We start from the raw sequence: 18,742 nt of genomic DNA on the forward strand, positions 1-18,742 counted from the left end.
TACCAAGACAATTCAATGAGAAAACAACAGTATTTTCAAGTGCTGGAAGAACTGATACATACATGGAAAAGAATAAATTTGGACTCCTACCTCATATAGTATATAAAAGTTAACTACAGATTGATCACAGGCCTAAGAATAAGTTGGACTTCATCAAAATTAAAAACATGTGTACTGCAAACCATATCATAAATAACAGGAAAGGGCAACCCACAAAATGGGAGAGAATTTGCAAATCATATATCTGATAAGGGGCTTGCATCCAGACTATATAAGGAACTGAGACAACTCAATAATAAAAAGATAAGAATTCAATTTAAAAAATGGGCAAAGGATCTGAGCAGACATTTCTCCCGAGAAGATATACAAATGGATAATAAGCACATGGAAAGATGCTCAACATCGTTAGCCATCGGGGAAATGTAAATCAAAACCACAATGAGGGGGCTTCCCTGGTGGTGCAGTGGTTGAGAGTCCGCCTGCCGATGCAGGGGACGCAGGTTCGTGCCCCGGTCCGGGAGGATCCCGCTTGCTGTGGTGCGGCTGGGCCCGAGAGCCATGGTCACTGAGCCTGCGCATCCGGAGCCTGTGCTCCACAAAGGGCGAGGCCACAAACACTGAGAGGCCCACGTACCGCAAACAAACAAACAAACAAACAAACACCCCACAATGAGCTACCACTTTACACCCACTAGGATGGTTATAATGAAAAAGACAGATAAGAAGTGTTAGCAAGGATGTGGAGAAACTGGAACTTTCATACAATGCTGGTGGAAATTTAAAATGACCCGCCCATTTTGGAAAACAGTCCGGCAGTTCCTTAAACGATTAGACATAGTTACCCTTTGACCCAGCAATTCCACTCTGAGCTGTATACCCAAGACAAATGAGGACTTATGTCCAAAAACAACTTATACATAAATGTTCTTAACAGCACTATTTGCAATAGCCAAAGGACGAAAACAACCCAAATGCCCCTCAACTGATGAATGGATAAAATGTTGTCTCTCCAGAGAATGGAATATCATTCATCCATAAAAAGAAATGAAGCACTGAGGCATAGTACAACATGGATGAACCTTGACAACATTATTCTAAGTGAACAAACTAGACACAGAATGTCACATATTGTACGATCCCAATTATATGAAATGTCCAGAATAGGGAGACCCATAGAAAAAGTAGGTTGGTAGACTGGTGGTTGCCCAGGGCAGAGGAGCTGGGGGCTACAGGGCCTGTGTGTAACCGCTCGTGGATATAATCATCTGGGGTGATGAAAATGCTCTAGAATTAGATTGTGGGATGGGTGTACAATCCTAAGAATACACTAAAAAATCACTGTACACTTTAAATGGGTGATTCGTATGGCATGTGAATTATATCTCAATAAAGCTGTTTAAACAATTACTCGACAGGGCAGGCAGAATGGTGGTTAGGCTAAATTGAGTCTATTTTCTTTCTGGCTACAAAATTATAAGCACCTAGAAGGCTGCTGGTCCCAGATGGTCCTGGGATAGTTCTGAACAGCAACAGGACCCCCAGACCAGACCCAAGCGTAGGCCAGAGGGAATGGCTGGACCAAATTCTACAGGGGGCGGGGGTCTGGCCCCCCGCAGGCCTATCATGGGGTGATCAAGCTCACTCACCAAGCATGGCGCTGATGAGCCTGTCGGGACGGGCCCGGGCAGATGTGGAACACAGAGTGTTGAAATACAGCCCAGAGCCCTCCCGGATGGGGCTGAGCATCGGGGGCGGCGTGTAGGCAGGGCACTGGGACAGTCCCTTCAGGAGGCGGTCCACCAGGAACACGGGCGAGCACAGGCAGCTCTGGCGGCATCCTCCCGGGCCCAGCTCCCCAGACATGGAGGGCGGAGGAGGGATAAGCAGTGCCTTGGGCTGGAGGAGCTTCTTCCGCTTCCTGTGTTGGCTGCTCTCCTTGCTGTCTCTCTCTTCCCCGTCCTTCTCCTGTCCCTGGAGAAAAAGAGACTTCAGAATCACAGGGGTCACCAGAGGCCACCAGCCCCACAGCTCAGTCCTCAAGATGGCCTGAGAGTGGGAAAGGGTACTGAACAGCCAGACGCACACCCAGCATGTCCGTGCAAAGAGTCCTCAGCGCAGGAAGCCAGGCAGGACCACCACGCCTGAGCCAGATTCCAGACCCTAAGCGGGGCAATGTTTGAGGCTGGGGCCTTTTCAGGCACCCACACCTCCCAAGGAGAGGCCTTCACTCAGACCATTTTGGAAACTCATGTCCGTTGTTAAAGTGACTGGCACTTAAAGAGTGGGGGCCAGATGGATGCAACAGCATGACAAAAGGAAAACCTGTTGCCCTCAAAATGACAGCAGCTCCTGCGAGACCAACAGTGGGTTCCATGCACCCCGTCTCCGAGTCCAGCATGAACTTCTCCAGGTGGGGTCTTCCAGCACAGGCTGAAGAGATGACGGCTTGACCTTGCTACACTCTCTCTTTCCTCCACGCAATCTCCCCTCCTCTCTGCCCATCTTACCCCTCGTCATCCTCCAGCTCTCAGCTGCAACACCCCCTTCCTCAGGCAGGGTTTCTGGTGCCCCAGGGGCTCCTACAGCTCCCTCTCCCAGCCCGGCCAGTTGTGGGTCATCAGTATCCGGGGATGGGTCTAACTATTCCGCTGGGCTGGGAGCCCCAGGAGACGGGGGCAGGCCTGTTGTGGTCGCTGCAGTGTCCCCAGCCCTGCCCAGCACAGGGCCAGACACAAAGGAATTTCACTGGAGGTTGAATGGATGAAGGAACATGCAAATCAAGCTCTTCTGGAGTCAGGATTTGGGGGCTTTTCTCACAGCTCCCACTGGAAGCTGGAAAGCAGCTGGAAGGAAGTGCACCCACCTTGCTCTCCGGGGGATGGTTCGCTGAAGCCACAGGCACCGACACAGGGACCACCAAAGGGGCTGGGGTCATGTTGTCCAAGGACTTCCTGCCTCCCGGGGAACTCTGCCTGTCCCCCCTCCAGCCTCAGCACCTGTCTTGGTGGCTTGCAAACTCCATGCCACACACCTACACACAGAGAAGAGCCAGCCCTTTAAGAGACACAGTACGTACGGAGCAAGGGGCCCCTCCAGAGCAGCAGAGCCCTGACTCCCGGACCCCAGCCAGGCTTCCCGCAGGAGGGCGGCTCCATCCTGAGATGAATGGCAGCTTCGAGCCCCTTCACCTGCGGCTCCTGCTTCCCTCGAGGTGACGGCCACTGGTCGCTGTGAAAACACATGTGGCTGCTCAGCCCTCTCTCTGTATAAAACATCTGGCTGCAATTCTTGCAGACGTAAGTGCTCCTTGGCTCTGCCCAGTCTGTGGGACCACCATTGTGCTGGTTACTGTGGGGAAGAAAGGGAGAATGGGACTCGGTCCCCAAACACTGATCCTCTGACAGATTTGGACGAACCCTAAAGAAATGGAGATGATGCCCCCGATTCTCTGTGACCTGGTGCTCGCCCCTTCAGGAGTGAAGCATCCAGAGCTCGCTCACCCAGGGCCAGCACATCAAAGCCACCAGAGGATTCCCGAGGGGCTTTGGAACTTACCAGCCACCCGCCATGTTCTCCTCCTTCATCGGGTGGGGGAGCCTGTAGATATTTCCACCCTGAAGACGAAAATACATTTGAGCCAACATATCAGAAATGAGATGCAAGAGTGAAAACTATAAGACTTGGAAGAAAACACAGGTATAATTCTTGGTGACCCTGGAGTAAGCAGTGGTTTCTTGGATGACTCCAAACCCAAACAAAAGACAGACGTATTGGACTTCATCAATACTTACAACTTCTGTGCTTCAAAGGACATCATCAAGAAGTGAAAGGAAAGAGTAAGAGAAAGAAGTTGCAAATCATGTATCTGATAAGGGACTATGTAGATTTCTGTATCTGTGATACATAATGAACTCTCAAAGCTCAAAAATAAAATCACAACACAATTTAAAAATGGGCAAAGACTCTGAAGAGACACTTATCCAAAGAGGATATACAAATGGCCAATAAACACATTAAAAGATGCTCAGGATTATTAGCCATCAGGGAAATGCAAATTAAACCATAATAAGATTATCATTTCCCACCCACTAAGTTGGCTGTAATCAAAAGAACCAACTGGACAATAACAAGTGTTGGTGAGGATGCAGAGAACTGCAGGCCTCATATACTCTGGGTAGGGATATAAAACAGCACAGCTTTTTGGAAAAGTCTGGCACTTCCTACAATAGAATTACCCTATAGCCCAGGAATTCCACTCCTAGGTATTTTCCAAGAGAAATGAAAACATATGTCTAAACAATAATCTGTACACAAATGTTCATAGCAGCGTTATCACAATGGCCAAGAAGTGAAAACAACCCATATATCTATCAGTTGATGAATGGACAAATAAAATAGGGTGTATCCATACAATGAACAACTTACCAGCGATAAAAAGGAGTGAAGTTCTGACTCGTGCTACAGCACTGAGGAACTCGGAGAACATCATATGAAGTGAAAGAAGCGAAAGACACAAAAGGCCACGCAGCATTATGATTCCAATCACATGAAGTGTCCAGAATAGGCAAATCCATGGAGACAGAAGGTAGATGCATGGTTGCCAGGGGCTGGGAGGGATGGAGAGATTGTGGGTGACAACCCAGGGTGTTGGGTTTCTTTTTGCGGTGATGAAAGTGTTTTGGCAAAGAGTGGCGATGGGTGCACAACCTCGTAAACAAACTGGATGGTGCACCTCAGGATGGCGAATTAGATGGCACGTCAATATTAAACCTGTGAGAAAAAAAAAGAGGAGGAGGTAGCTGTGGTGTGACAGGAAGGATGCTGGACCTCGGAACAGCACGAAGAGACGTGGCCAAGCTCTCTGCGCCCAGGACCTCATGGGCACGATGTGGGAGGACCCAAGCTGCTCCACAAGGGCGGACCGGCGCCAGGCCTGCAGCAGGGGCCAAGTCGGACTTGTGGACCTGTGATTCACAACCAGAATAGACACAGCATTTCACGTACAAATATCAAGGGCAAAGGAGCTCTGCCTTTCATTCTCTGAAAAAGTGAAGGAGGCAAATCCAAAAGGAAGCCAAAGGCAGAAAGAAAGCAAATAGAAAAAGTTTAGTGAAGAAACATGACGCAAAGTGTCTCTGACAACTCTAAAGCCCTGTTCTGTTTTGTGTGTGTGTGTTGCAGGGCGGAGGGTGATGGGAGGAACCATCACCCCTCTGGACCTTCAATCCCCCCTCTGTAAACAAACTGCATCTGACGATTTGCTGAGGTTATATACAGTGCCTGGACAAGTCAGAAACACGGACACAGGTAAGGACGAGACTCTGCCTCCTGCATGGTCAGCTCCCGTGAGAGGGCCCTGGTACCTGGATCCTGTTGAGTATCATCAGCTTGGACTTGGAGTCCCAGGGAGGATCCGCTGGAAGCCCGGCCGACGACGAGAAGGAGGCCATGGCTACCTGGCTTGGAGAAGCCGCACAGCACATATCCATTTTCTTTGTTTTTTTTTTTTTTTTTTTTTTTTTTGTGGTACACGGGCCTCTCACTGTTGTGGCCTCTCCCGTTGTGGAGCACAGGCTCCGGACACGCAGGCTCAGCGTCCATGGCCCACGGGCCCAGCCGCTCCGCGGCATGCGGGATCCTCCCGGACCGGAGCACGAACCCGTGTCCCCTGCATCGGCAGGCGGACCCTAAACCACTGCGCCACCAGGGAAGCCCTCACATATCCATTTTCACTTTCTCCTTCCGGAAGCCTGGAAGGCGCTGGGCCCTGGAGTTGCCAGAGAAGAGCCTGTAGCCTCCGCCCCAGGAGCAGGCCGGGCCCTCTTCACCTTTTGTGGCCCCAGAAGCCGTGCCATTCTCAGCCTGGGCCTGCTTCCCTGGGAGGTGGGCTCTGGATGACTCCTCCCCTCCTAACTGGGTCTGACGCAGGGCCCCGGGGGAGAAGATGTCCCACAGGTCCAAGGTCCCTTTCGAGGACCTCAACTGCTTGGCCAGAGAGGAGATGTCTGGGTTCCCAGGAGGGTCCAGGGACGACGCTGTGAGGGAAGGTGGAGCAGCAGCCACTTTTGGTCTTCCCTTTGTGTCCTGGCTCACTCTGCTGGGGGAGGCCTCTGTGGGGAAAGCAGGTTTGGATTTTCTCCTGCGGGTTAGGGATCCCTCTGGATCAGGGTTCACGGGGCCAGCATGGAGAGTCAACAGTGGGCGCCATAGGCGGGGGCTACTGTGGCCACGGCCCCTGCAGTGACTTCAGGGCAATTTGCTTGCCGTCAGGTGTGGGAAGCTGGGAGGAGGCGGCGGCACCTGGGTGTGGGAGGAGATCTGCTGGGACTTGGTGATCATCTGGAACACCTGCATCTGCTCGTGGCGCACCAGAGATTCCTGAGACTTCAGGAACAGCTGCCGGAAGAGCGGCGTGGCATCCGACGGGAGGCCGCTGGACTTTGGGCTGTCCTGGGGGCCAGGCTCACCAGGGTTCTGCCACGAGGAGTCGCAGTCAAATTTGCGCCTCTTGGAAGCCCAGGAGTCGTCTTCCCCACTGGTGCTGACATATCTAGGGTCACCCGAGGCCTCCCCTGGTGCCTTCAGGAGCGTGGGAGGGAAGGGCGGCATGTCCTCCAGACCGGTGCCCCGGCTGGGTGAGGGCTCCGCCGCAGGGGAGTCGCTGCTGAGCCCGGGGCCAGGCTCGGAGCCCTCCCGGGACAGAACTGCAGAGGGCTTGTGGACGACAAACATACTGTTTCCTTTGCTCTTAGGGCAGCCCGACAGGTTTCAGAGCCACTGGAAACTGTGGCTTGATGGCTGGGAACTGGCGGGGACAGTCTGGCAACGGAACAGAGGCAGGAAGGCGGGCAGGGGAGCGCCCTCAGGCCAGCCCTCCAGGGATGATGGGGGCTGGAGCAGCGGCAGCTCCGGCTCGGCTGGGTCGGGGCCGCTGTTCTCCGCTGCATGCGAGTGGATGGCCGTGAACAGGTCTGTGGCAGGCTCCTTCCGTGGGGGCCAGGGCTCCTCGGGAACCTCAGTGCCCAGGGCTCCTGGGGCCGCCGGGGTGCTGGCTGGGCCGCAGAAGGAGGACCCTGACGAGGGCAGGGAGGAACAGGCCGTGCTCCTCCCTTCCCCGCTGTCTGAAGGCCCTCCCGGGGCTGGCCTGGGAGAAGGGATCTTCTGTCAGACGATGCTGCTCACGATACAGTGCAGGAGGTCTCGGTTGGGCAAGAGGGAGCTGGGGGATGGGGCTTCCGGGGGCACCAGGGACCACAGGCTCGCGGGTGCGGGCTGGCTTGCCACCTCGTGCACATGGGGTGAGTTCCCGCAGGGCTCCTCCTCCGGGGGGGGCCTCCTTGAGGATGCACAGGCCGTGCTGGACCTCGGAGTGCCAGTGCAGGGAGCGGTAGTCGCAGTAGCTCTTGCTGCAGCCCTGCGCACTGCACACAAAGGGCTTGGTCTTCTGGTGGGTGAGCATGTGCCTGGTCCTGGAATCACATGAGGAGAAAGTTAGTGGGTGTCTCGGCGTGGGTCACTAACTGCAGGAACCCAGACGTGTCCCCAGGGGGCAGCAGCATGGCAACTCAGAAACTGTGCTCAGACCCTATGAGGAAAGACCCCTGCTACGGCCAAAGCCGTCTGGAAGGGGGAGCTCTTGCCCTCATCCCTAAGCAAACCCCTAATCTGAGATTAAAAAAATCAGTGGGAGCCAAGTCAGAGTTCCCCAAAGTGGGTTCCTAAGGAACACCAGTCTCCAGGGTTGCTCCCTGAGGACTTGGGCCCAGCTGGCAAATAAGTTTGGAAAAAACACTCTTTACTTCTTGGAGGTTCCTAGTAGCAAACTGAAAAGCCACAGAGCAGATAAAGAGAGATCTGTTGAACTTTCCATGTCTCTCAAACTTATTTGCCCACAAAACCATTTTTTTAAATAGACACATTTAGCATCCCCAAGATCCAGAGATGCAGAGTTCTGAGAACGCACTTGAGGAAATGCTAAGTTGGGGATGATCCTTCCTTGAACAAAGGAGTCTTTGCCTTCCCACAGGAGTCCTCTAGACAGTGACCTGGGAGCCCCACAGGAAAAAAAAAAAAAAAAAAAAGAAAAAGAAAAAGCCAAATGTGCCTATAATTTCTGCAAATATAAAAGAATGCAAGTATGTATTATATTTACATCATACTTATACCTGCATTAATATATTATAAATATAAACAAATGGGTAAATCACCCTCTGGGTTCCCAACAATCCTACTCCGGATGGTTCTAATCAATGGAACCCAGTAAATAATGAAACCCTTTCCCAAACGTGGACCCTTGGCCTCCATCTGAGGGAAGCAGCAGAGAGGGCATCCGGAGACCCACTTTCTAGCCCTGTTACCAGCTTGTGACAGGAGTAAATCATTTCCCATCCTTAATGGCGAGAGGGGAGAGGATACAATGAAAGCGGGATCCATCGAAGCCTCAGTAAAGGCCGGGCGAGCTGTAAACATGCAAGGGATCGTCCTCTCCCACTTACGAGTCTCTCAGTTTGAAAGTCTGTCTCTCCTCCCTTGGCAGCAAGTAAAGCTTATCATTTCTAAGACATGAAGAACAAATGGAATTCTGCTCCTCTTACACTGAGCTTCCTTTTTAAAGTCAAGTTTTTAAAAAAAATCGAGTTAATAAAAGGGGGAATTAAAAAAGGAAAAAAGAGAGTGAACACTGCATTGCCATGTTCTAGAAACAGGTATTTCAGAACCCCTCACGCCCTGGTGTTATCCCAACATATATTCCTCATGGAGTGCATTATCTGTTCTGCTCAGACACCTGCCAGGGACTCTGAAACTTTCTCTACACAGTTAGCCCAACTCCCTCCATGACAAAATTGCCTCTGGAGTGTGTTTTTAAAGCACATGGGTCCTGTCGGCAAATCGCAGCGGCGCTCTCCTCACTGGAGTGAATCTGGAGGCTGGGGAGGGCGGGCTGTCCGGGGCAGTGTAGGCCCTGCCCCCCCAAACACTGGCCGTGGGAGGAGCACAGGTCGCACACACCTAGGACACCCGGCGGTGGGGGGCGGTGCAGGTGGATGGGAGGGGATGCAAAAGAACCAGGAACACGCCCAGCCCCCAGCAGCCCCCTGAACAGATGTCCCGACCAGACTCCTACATACAGGTGGTCCTGACGCTTAAAGGCCTTGCTGCAGATTTTGCACACGTGTCTCCTCTCCTGGCTGTGCGTCAAGGGAGTGCTTGCTGAGAGAACTGGCGCTGCTGAACACCTTCCCGCAGAGGCTGCAGTCCAGGAGTGGGTTCTGAGGGGAACTGTGCTGCCGCTTTCCTTTCCTTGTGCTCCCAGACGTGGCCCTGCCTCCTTCGTTAGCCTCTTTGGGCACCTTGAGCACGCCTAGCCCCAGGTCTAGACAGAGGGAGAAAGAACAGGTTATGACATCCGGGGACATCGGAGCCCGGGCGGAAGCGCTCTACCACCCTCGGAACAACTTCAGCAGCTGAGTCCAACTCAGGGAGATGGCCGAGAACCCCAACTTCAGCAGCTTCACTCGCAGAGAAGACCAGGCTTAGCACCAGGTGAGGGGGAGAAGGGACCCTGGTCAGGCCACACTTCCAGGGCGGCACCCAATCTTGAAGCCACACTTGGGGGGTAAGGGAGGGGACAGCAACAGTCTGAGTGCTTCCAGGACAGAGTGACTGGACAGGCAGGACTTCATGACGGTAACATCAACAGCACACTTGCAAGTGCAATCCAGAAATGCACAAGGCAAAATCTTAGAAAAGTTTAAGTCCTTTCTCCCAGCCAATTCCACTCTGGTTTTTTAATTAAGGAAATTAAGGCAGATCTGTACAAATTAACGGAGATCTTGCAGTGAACTGCAAGTGAGTTAACTGCAGCATTGTTTTTCCTGGTGAAATGTGAGAAACCACCTAATAACTGACACGAGGGCAGGTGGGTGACTGCATTCTAGTCTCAGTGGTCTATGGCGCAGGCATTTAAGATACAACTGTAGGAAAATATCCGATGACGTGAAAGGATGTTCATGCCGTACCACTAAGTGCTGTGCCACTAACAAGATGATTGCTGAAAAACGGAATGATCTAGTCTTTAGAAGGGACAAATAAATTTGAATACAAACAAACAGAATGGGATTGACTGGTAGGATCATGGATCATCTTAATTTTCCTTTTCCTGCCTATCTGAATTTTCCATGTTTATGTACTTTTTGGGTAAATGATAAAAGGTATTTCCACGAATCACCTCATCAGAGGAACAGGTGAAGAGGCTGGGAATGTCCATGTGGGAGAGGGAGATGTCTTCAAGTAGCTGAAGGGCCAGGATGTGGAGGAGGGAGCACACTGCTTCTGTCTTGCTACAAGGGGCAGAGCTAGATTTGATGAATAAAAGGTAAAGAGAGGGACTTCCCTGGTGGCGCAGTGATTAAGAATCCGCCTGCCAACGCAAGGGACATGGGGTCGAGCCCTGGTCCAGGAAGATCCCACATGCTGAGGAGCAGCAAAGCCCGTGCGCCACAACTACTGAGCCTGCGCTCTAGAGCCCACGAGCCACAACTACTGAAGCCCACGCGCCCAGAGCACGTGCTCCGCAACAAGAGAAGCCACCTCAATGAGAAGCCCGTGAACCGCAACGAAAAGTAGCCCCCGCTTGCTGCAACTAGAGAAAGCCCACATGCAGCAACGAAGACCCAATGCAGCCAAAAATAAATAAATAAATTTATAGTAAAAAGATGTGTAAAAAAAAGTATAGGGAAGCTGATTTCAAATCACTAGAAACGTAAGGACAGTGGATACAAGACCTAAGAACTCTGCAGGCTTGCTGCTGTGTTCCTAGCTCCTGGGATTCCCATTCCTGTACTCGTAGGCACACAGTAACTGTTGCATGGATGAATCATGGAAGATTTTTCTACCCCTTAAGATGGATTAGACTGCCTCACGTGATAGCAAGTTTAAAAACTGCCCTTCATCTAGGATGCAGCAGAGGCTGGACCCAAGAATCCAACAGGTCAGGGCGTGCATACTGCACTAAAGGACCCCAAAGGCTAATTCTCTGTGGCTGAGATGTAGCTTGAGAGACACAGCAGAAAGGAACCTCGACTCTCATCCCAACTCTGTCTCTGGCCATTTGTCACTTAACCTGTCTGGTCTACATCTTCTTCATAGGAAAAGCTGCTGTGTTGAGTGGTCGAATGATTCTAACAGTTTAAATGAGGGAAAATAGGACTCCCATGTGGGAAAGTCCTTGCCATGCTAACTTACTTTTAAAATGTTCATTAGAAGGCTTCCCTGGTGGCACAGTGGATAAGACTCCGCGCTCCCAATGCAGGGGGCCCGGGTTCGATCCCTGGTCAGGGAACTAGATCCCATATGCATGTGGCAACTAAGAGTTCGCATACCACAGCTAGGGAGCCCACCTGCCACAACTAACACCTGGTGCAACCAAATAAATAAATAATAATATTTTTTTAAAAAAAGATGAGTATTTAAAATAAATAAATAAAAATAAAATAAAATGCTCATTAGGACCTCCCTGGTGGCACAGTGGTTAAGAATCCGCCTGCCAATGCAGGGGACACGGGTTCGAGCCCTGGTCCGGGAAGATCCCACATGCCGCGGAGCAACTAAGCCCGTGCGCCACAACTACTGAGCCTGCACTCTACAGCCCGCGAGCCACAACTACTGAGCCCACGTGCCACAATTACTGAAGCCCGTGCACCTAGAGCCCGTGCTCTGCAACGAGAAGCCACCGCGATGAAGAGCCCGTACACCGCAAAGAAGAGTAGCCCCCGCTCGCCACAAATAGAGAAAGCCCGCGTGCAGCAACGAAGACCCAACGCAGCAAATAAACAAACAGAAGTTTTTCTCTAAAAATAAATAAATAAATAAAATGCTTATTAAAGCAACTGTTAAACTAGAGAACAAAATGTGGTTTCAAAGAAATTGGCAGGGACACTGAAAAACAGGCACATTGAGTCACTGGCCCGGGAAGCCACTTGCTCTTCCCAGAAAGCATGTGCACAAGCTCTAAAACTGTGTGTGTTCTCCGACCAGCAAGCCTACACGGAGGAATATGTGCGAAGAACTCATCCAAGAGAAAAGTCAATGGAAAAGTTATTCACAGATCCACTGTAACATTCTATCAGGCAAGAATATGGTCCGACAATACAATGGAATAACCATTACAATGACAACCGAATAGTCTACCTTCATATAAGAAAGCAGACTCACTAAGTTTTAGAAACTTCAAATGAATTAGACACTTAATACATCCCTGCAAAACCATGTGTACCCTAGTGGCCTCACCTACGTTTTTTAAAAATCCACGTGTGGGAGCCATGGTGGGGATTTTAATTGTTATTACTTTTCTTTATTTTCTAACTTTTCTATATAAATCTATATCACTTTCTAATTAAAATATATAAGCATATCCATTTGTATGAATCTGAATTTAAGTTAGAGAAGTGTAAAGAGTTAAAATTTAACGTTCCGTGGATTTTTTTTAATAAGGTAACCAAAAAAAAAATCCTCAACTTTAAAACAAATTAGGAAAAATTGAACTAGATTAATGCTTTGTAACATTCACTGGGGGGCACAGACCCATATGAAAATCTGGTGAAATATCACAGTTTCTCTGCCCAGCAAAACGCACACGTACTCACCCTAGCAGCATTTTTAGGTAATTTCTGTGGTTCAGGTTGAGAACCTTAATTACTGTAACCAGGCCTGGCCCAGCACCTGCAATACCAAGGATGGCCTTGGTTTCTAGGATTTCACATTTAGCCATGGTTCCAACACGGGGACAAGGCGAACGGCTTGTCTACATTGTGTGGAGTGCGGGCCTCGGCAGTCTTTCATTCTAGCGAGTATGCAGGACAGTTCTTGAGCTGCTGATCCCAATTAACATTGACATTTGTTCTGCAGGGCTGTTCCAGATGTGGCCTTCCACGCGTGTGGTGTGATTATAAATACGAAGGAGCTCTAAGTCAACTCGTCTAAGCAACTTACCCAAGAACCCATGAAGTGGGTTAAAAACAAAAATCAAATTTATCCTATGGCGGAAGTCTGAAGGTAAACCAAAAGGTGATGTAACCAACGTCTCTGACTGTTCCACTAGTTCTCCCTTTGCTCCTCCGCTGCGGAAGAGAAAGACTTAGAACTGCATCAATGGACTGTGGGAAGGTATTCTAACAGTATTGGTAAAAATCACTACCATCTGTCCAGTGCTTCCCAGCCTGCAAAGTACTTTTACTTTCATTTCTTCTTTTGCTTCTTACTGCTGGCACTCTGGGGGGAAAGCAGAGTGGGTATTATCGTAAGGCAGTCTGAGATTCTGGATCTGCATACTCCACCAGCGGCTTCATGGAGTCACTGTCCTTCCCTGAATACACGGACAGGGCATCTAAGCTGTCCTCCAGCATCTCGCTGGGCACGTCAGGCATCAGGAGGCTGGGGTCCAGGTCCAAGTGGCTCAGGCCGTCGTACAGCAGGTCTCGTGAGCCAGGCCCCAGATCCCGGTTGAGGGTGTCGCTGCATTTGAGCGCCTGGCTCTCGGGAAACGAAGGGAGGTGCATCTCGGATGGAAGGGTGCCCTTGTCCCCCAGGCTGCACTGGTCCATGGCTCTCCACTACCAGGTCTCAGCCAACAGCTACTCTCTAGACAAGCAAGGCTGTGTAAGGAGTCAGGGAGGAGAGAGCTCTTGGTGGTGTTTATTTCCTGAGAATGAACGAGGACGAATCACAATTATGAGATGGCAACACACATGGTGGATAGAGCGTGGACTTGGAATTCAAACAGACCTGTATGGGGGTTTGTTCTCGGCCACTTAACAGCCACATGACCTTGGGCAAGTCACTTAAGGTCCATGAGCCCTAGTTTCCTCATCTGTAAACTGAGCGTAAGAGTACCTCCATCATAAGATGGTTGTAAGGAAAAAGCAACCGAAATGTCCATCAACAGAGGAATGGATAAAGAAGATGTGGTACATATATACAATGCAATATTACTCAGCAATAAAAGAGAACAAACTAATGCCATTTGCAGCAACATGGATGGACCTAGAGATTGTCATACTGAGTGAAGTAAGTCAGACACAGAAAGACAAATATCATAGGATATCACTTATATGTGGAATCTAAAAAAAGGGGGATATAAATGAACTTATTTATAAAACGGAAGTAGAGACATGGATGTAGAAAACAAATTTATGTTTACCAGGGGATGGTGGGGGGAAGGGATAAATTGTGAGATTGGGATTGACATACACACTACTATATATAAAACAGATAACTAATAAGAACCTACTGTATAGTACAGGTAACTCTACTCAATACTCTGTAATGGCCTATGTGGGAAACGAATCTCAAAAAAGAGTTGATATATGTATATGTATAACTGATTCACTTTGCTGTACACCTGAAACTAACACAACATTGTAAATCAACTATACCCCTATAAAAATTAAAAAAAGAAGAAGAAGAAGAAAAAAAAAGATGGTTGTAAGGAATAAATGAAAGGATTTTGGCAACATGGTGGACTAAACTGACCTCTTTCTCCAACTATAAACACACAGAGATAGGAGAAAAGACCATTTTTAATACAGAGTCAAGCTCAAGAGACAGGTAAGACCCCAAGTGCCAGCAACAATGAGGAAACTCAAAGCCACAGGTGCGAGCACAAGTTGGCCCAAGGGGAAAGTCAGACTCCAATACAGGGCCTGGAACTGTCATCCAATATGGTGGCCACCAGTCACATGTGGTGATGACACACTGGAAATGTGGCCCCGAATTGAGACCTGCTGTGAGTGTCAAATACACTGGATTTGGAAGACTTAGTACCCCAAATAATTCATTTTCATATTGATTACATGTTGAAATGATAATATTTCGGATCTACTGGCTTAAATGTAATATGTTATTAAAATTAATTTCATCTACCTCTTTATTTTTTAATGTGGCTATTTGCAAATTTTAAATTATATACATGGCTCATATTATATTTCTCTTAAAGAGCACTACCCTGGAGGCTGGGACCTGAGGTTGTAACAAACACATGGAAAAGGAAACAGGGACTTGAGTTCACAGGCAAGGGAGACCTGGGACCCTGGAAGAGCCAAGCCATCCACAGGAAAACTAAATAAATGAAAGAAAAACACCGCACACAAGCCTTGAAAAGCATCACAAGAACTAGTTAAAAACAGGACGAGAGACAACAAAACCTAGCAGAGAAAAGAAGAAGACACAAGGGGCAAGGACATTTTTTAAAAGAAACAAATGAAACTTCTAGAAATGAAAGACTTGTAAATTTAAAACTCACTGGGAGGGTTAAACAGCAGATAAACAGTGCTGAAGAGACAAATAATGAACGGGCAGAGCAATCTGAAGATAATTCTCCCCCAGAATTCAGTGCAGACAGAGAAACAAATGGAAAATACAAATGAAGAAGCAAATGCAAAAGTCCAACATATGCCTAAAAGGGGTCCTGAAAGGGAAGAGGAGAGGATGGAGAAGACATGGTACCTCAGGATGGCGGAGGGATTTCCAGAACTGCGGAAACACAGGGCTCCAGACTTAAAGATATGATTCTTGAAGGTATATGGTTAATCATGAACAAGCGCTGCAAGGCCAGAGCAGGACAAAAAAAAAATGAATTCACTCCTCGACACACAAGCAGAACTGCAGAACCCTAAAGACCAAGAGAAAACCCTAAAGACTACCAGGAAGACCAGGCAGATCATTTACAACTTCTCAACAGAAACGAGGCTAGAAGACAAGGACTACCACCACCTGCAGACTGAGGAAAGGCAGGAGTCAGCGCAGAACTCAATGCACAGGAAAACCAGGATTCAAGAGTCTACACAGACTTTTCCAGACAAGGCATAAGACTGTACCTTGTACACTTTGGCTCAAACACTACCACAGGTTTTGAATCATTTAGTAAAAACAAAAAGAAAGATGAAGATTCACTTCATACTTCAAGTATTCACACTCAAAGAATCTAACCGTAACCGCCAGAGAAAAGGAATAAACTATGTAACATGTAAACTAGTAGAATTGATCCTAAAAAGAAAAAGAGAGAAAAGAGTCAAAATATTAAAATCAGAAATTAAAGAAGGGACATCACTCATGATCTTACAAAATTAAAAGGATTGTGGGGCTTCCCTGGTGGCGCAGTGGTTGAGAGTCCGCCTGCCGATGCAGGGGACACGGGTTCGTGCCCCGGTCTGGGAAGATCCCACGTGCCGCGGAGCGGCTGGGCCCGTGAGCCATGGCTGCTGAGCCTGCGCGTCCGGAGCCTGTGCTCCGCAACGGGAGAGGCCACGACAGTGAGAAGCCTGCGTACCGCAAAAAAAAAAAAAAAAAAAAAAAAAAATTAAAAGGATTGTAAAGGAATACTATGAACAACTGCATGCCAACAAATTAGGCAACTCAGACAAAAACGGACAGATTTCTAGAAAGATATAAATTACCAAAACTGACTCGAGGAGACAGACTATCTGAAAAGACCTATAAGGGTAAAAAGCTTGAATTACTCATTTAAAAACTTCCCACCCATGCCAGCATAGAAACAGTGAAAACAATCTACCTTGTCTGAACTGTGGAAAATAGTAAGGTTCACAGCAACCAAGCAAACAGTTATCGAAAGGTGAATGAACCACCCCCGCTTCCCCACTCTCCAGCTCAGCAGTGATTCTGAAGACAGCACCCCCCTTCTCTTGTGGGTTCCTGGTGTGGGAGGGAGCAGACAGGACCTTGTTCTCAAACAACTGAGGCTGTCTGTCCTGACCTGTCAAATAGCTTCTGAAGGTCTAATGAAAAGGTGTTGCCTTTGGGAGTTGCCTTCTGAGTTGTGTCTAACTCAGAATTTGCTCAGAGCAGAGAGTGGCCATGGGGAAGGCATTTGTCAAAAACATTCAAGGCAGTCAACCAGTCACTGCAGCCTGGGGCAAAGGATATTAACTGAGGCCGACAACAGACAGCACTGAAAGCCAGGGAGAAAAGCTGGAGAGTGAGATGCTTTGGGGAACAAGGGCTCTGAAAGGGCTCCACACTGGCAGTTTCTTACAAAGCTAAACATAAACAGGGCCTTACCATACCATCCAGCCATCACACTTCTAGGTATCCACCCCAATAAGCTGAAAACTTATGTCCATACAAATGTTTATAGCAGCTTTATTCATAACTGCCAAAAACTGGAAGCAACCAAGATGTCTCTCAACAGAAGAATGGATAAACGAACTGCGGTACATCATATAATGGGATATTATCCAGCAATAAAAAGCAAAGAGCTATTGGACTTCCCTGGTGGCGCAGTGGTTAGGAGTCCGCCTGCCGATGCAGGGGACACGGGTTCGATCCCTGGTCCGGGAAGATCTCACGTGTCACGGAGCAACTAAGCCAGTGCGCCACAACTACTGAGCCCACGTGCCACAACTACTGAAGCCTGCGTGCCTGGAGCCCACGCTCCGCAACAAGAGAAGCCACCGCAATGAGAAGCCCGTGCACCGCAATGAAGAGTAGCCCCCGCCCGCCGCAACTAGAGAAAGCCTGCGCACAGCAATGAAGACCCGATGTAAGCTGTAAGCTGCCTGCTGAATGTTGAAGGCCTGTCCCAACACTCACCCAGATGTCAACTGCAGAGACTGTGAGTTGTTTGATGTGGGGTTTGTTTGTTTTGCTTTGAACATTTAAGGAAATCTCTGTCAAATGTCTCTTTGGACACTTAAGGAAATCTCTGTCAAATCTCAGAAGAGACACTTCACTGACCACGCGTGACAAAAAATACAGTCTTTCTAAAAATAGCCTAAAGTCACTAAACGAACAAACAATTAGAACCCACACTGGACAACAGCAAAGCCTGGGGTGGAGGTGCGGGGGAGAATCTGATTCCCAGAGGTACCATATTATAATATTCAAAATGTCCAGTTTTTCAACAACAAGTTATGACGTATGCAAAGTATGGAGAGGGCCATCCATTTCACATAAATGGCATCAAACAATATGCAGCCTTTTCTGTCTGGCTGCTTTCACTAAGCATAGCATTTTCGAGTTTGATCCCCCCCTTGGGGCACATATCATCACTTTATTCCCTTTTATGGATGAACACTATTCCACTGTGTGGATAGAACACATTTTCTTCATCCATTCATCTGCTGATGAGTATTCAGGTTGTTTCCATTCTGGGCTATCACGCGTAATTCTGTCCATAGCGAGACATTTAATAAACGCTTGACGACTCACTGATAAATCGAGTGGATCCTAGAATAACTGGAGTTTGGGCTAGTTTCCTAGGCCATAGGTTTCGACTGTTTTTAAACCTTTCATGTTGCAATGGAATAGACTAGCTGCAAGTGTAACGTCTGAGTGTCACATTATGTGTCCACCTGTGTGTCTGTGTTAAGTAGCCTACTGAGGGGGCTCAAATTAAAGTTCACTTCAGGTCTGAAATCCTGTACCAGAACTCCGGGACCCAAGTGAGTTTCAGAATTCACAATCTGAGGGATTCAGAAAGGTAAATCAATGCATACGCCACACTGTAAGTAACCGCCAGTGGGTCCAGGGCAGCACCTGGTGGCCAAATCATTCTTTCTGCATTGAAACCCTGACAGCTCAGAGTAAACAGAATCAATAAAGACAGGAAAGAGCAATATGTGAGTTCAGGTGTGGCCACAAAGGGGTCTGAGCCACCTCAGCATTTTCAGAGCTTCTGGGAATTCTAAATTGCAGACAAGGGAATGTGGATGACAGAAGTTTATATTTT

General features: G+C 48.6%; 1 pseudogene across 1 annotated transcript in view; it reads right to left on the reverse strand.

Annotated features, from left to right (window-relative positions):
- Window positions 1-15,859, reverse strand: part of LOC307066831 (zinc finger protein 541-like) — a 34,482-nt pseudogene extending 18,623 nt beyond the window's left edge. The window contains exons 1-8 of the transcript in view: window positions 13,295-15,859; window positions 9,129-9,373; window positions 5,728-7,469; window positions 5,364-5,681; window positions 3,556-3,614; window positions 3,189-3,348; window positions 2,864-3,031; window positions 1,647-1,971 (exon numbers count right to left, since the gene is read on the reverse strand). The product of the transcript in view is annotated as a zinc finger protein 541-like (transcript). The remainder of the gene's footprint in view (window positions 1-1,646; window positions 1,972-2,863; window positions 3,032-3,188; window positions 3,349-3,555; window positions 3,615-5,363; window positions 5,682-5,727; window positions 7,470-9,128; window positions 9,374-13,294) is intronic.
- Window positions 15,860-18,742: the final 2,883 nt, after the last annotated feature.

The sequence above is a fragment of the Hyperoodon ampullatus genome (assembly GCF_949752795.1).
Source record: "Hyperoodon ampullatus genome assembly, chromosome: 18".
Taxonomy (NCBI): domain Eukaryota; kingdom Metazoa; phylum Chordata; class Mammalia; order Artiodactyla; family Ziphiidae; genus Hyperoodon; species Hyperoodon ampullatus.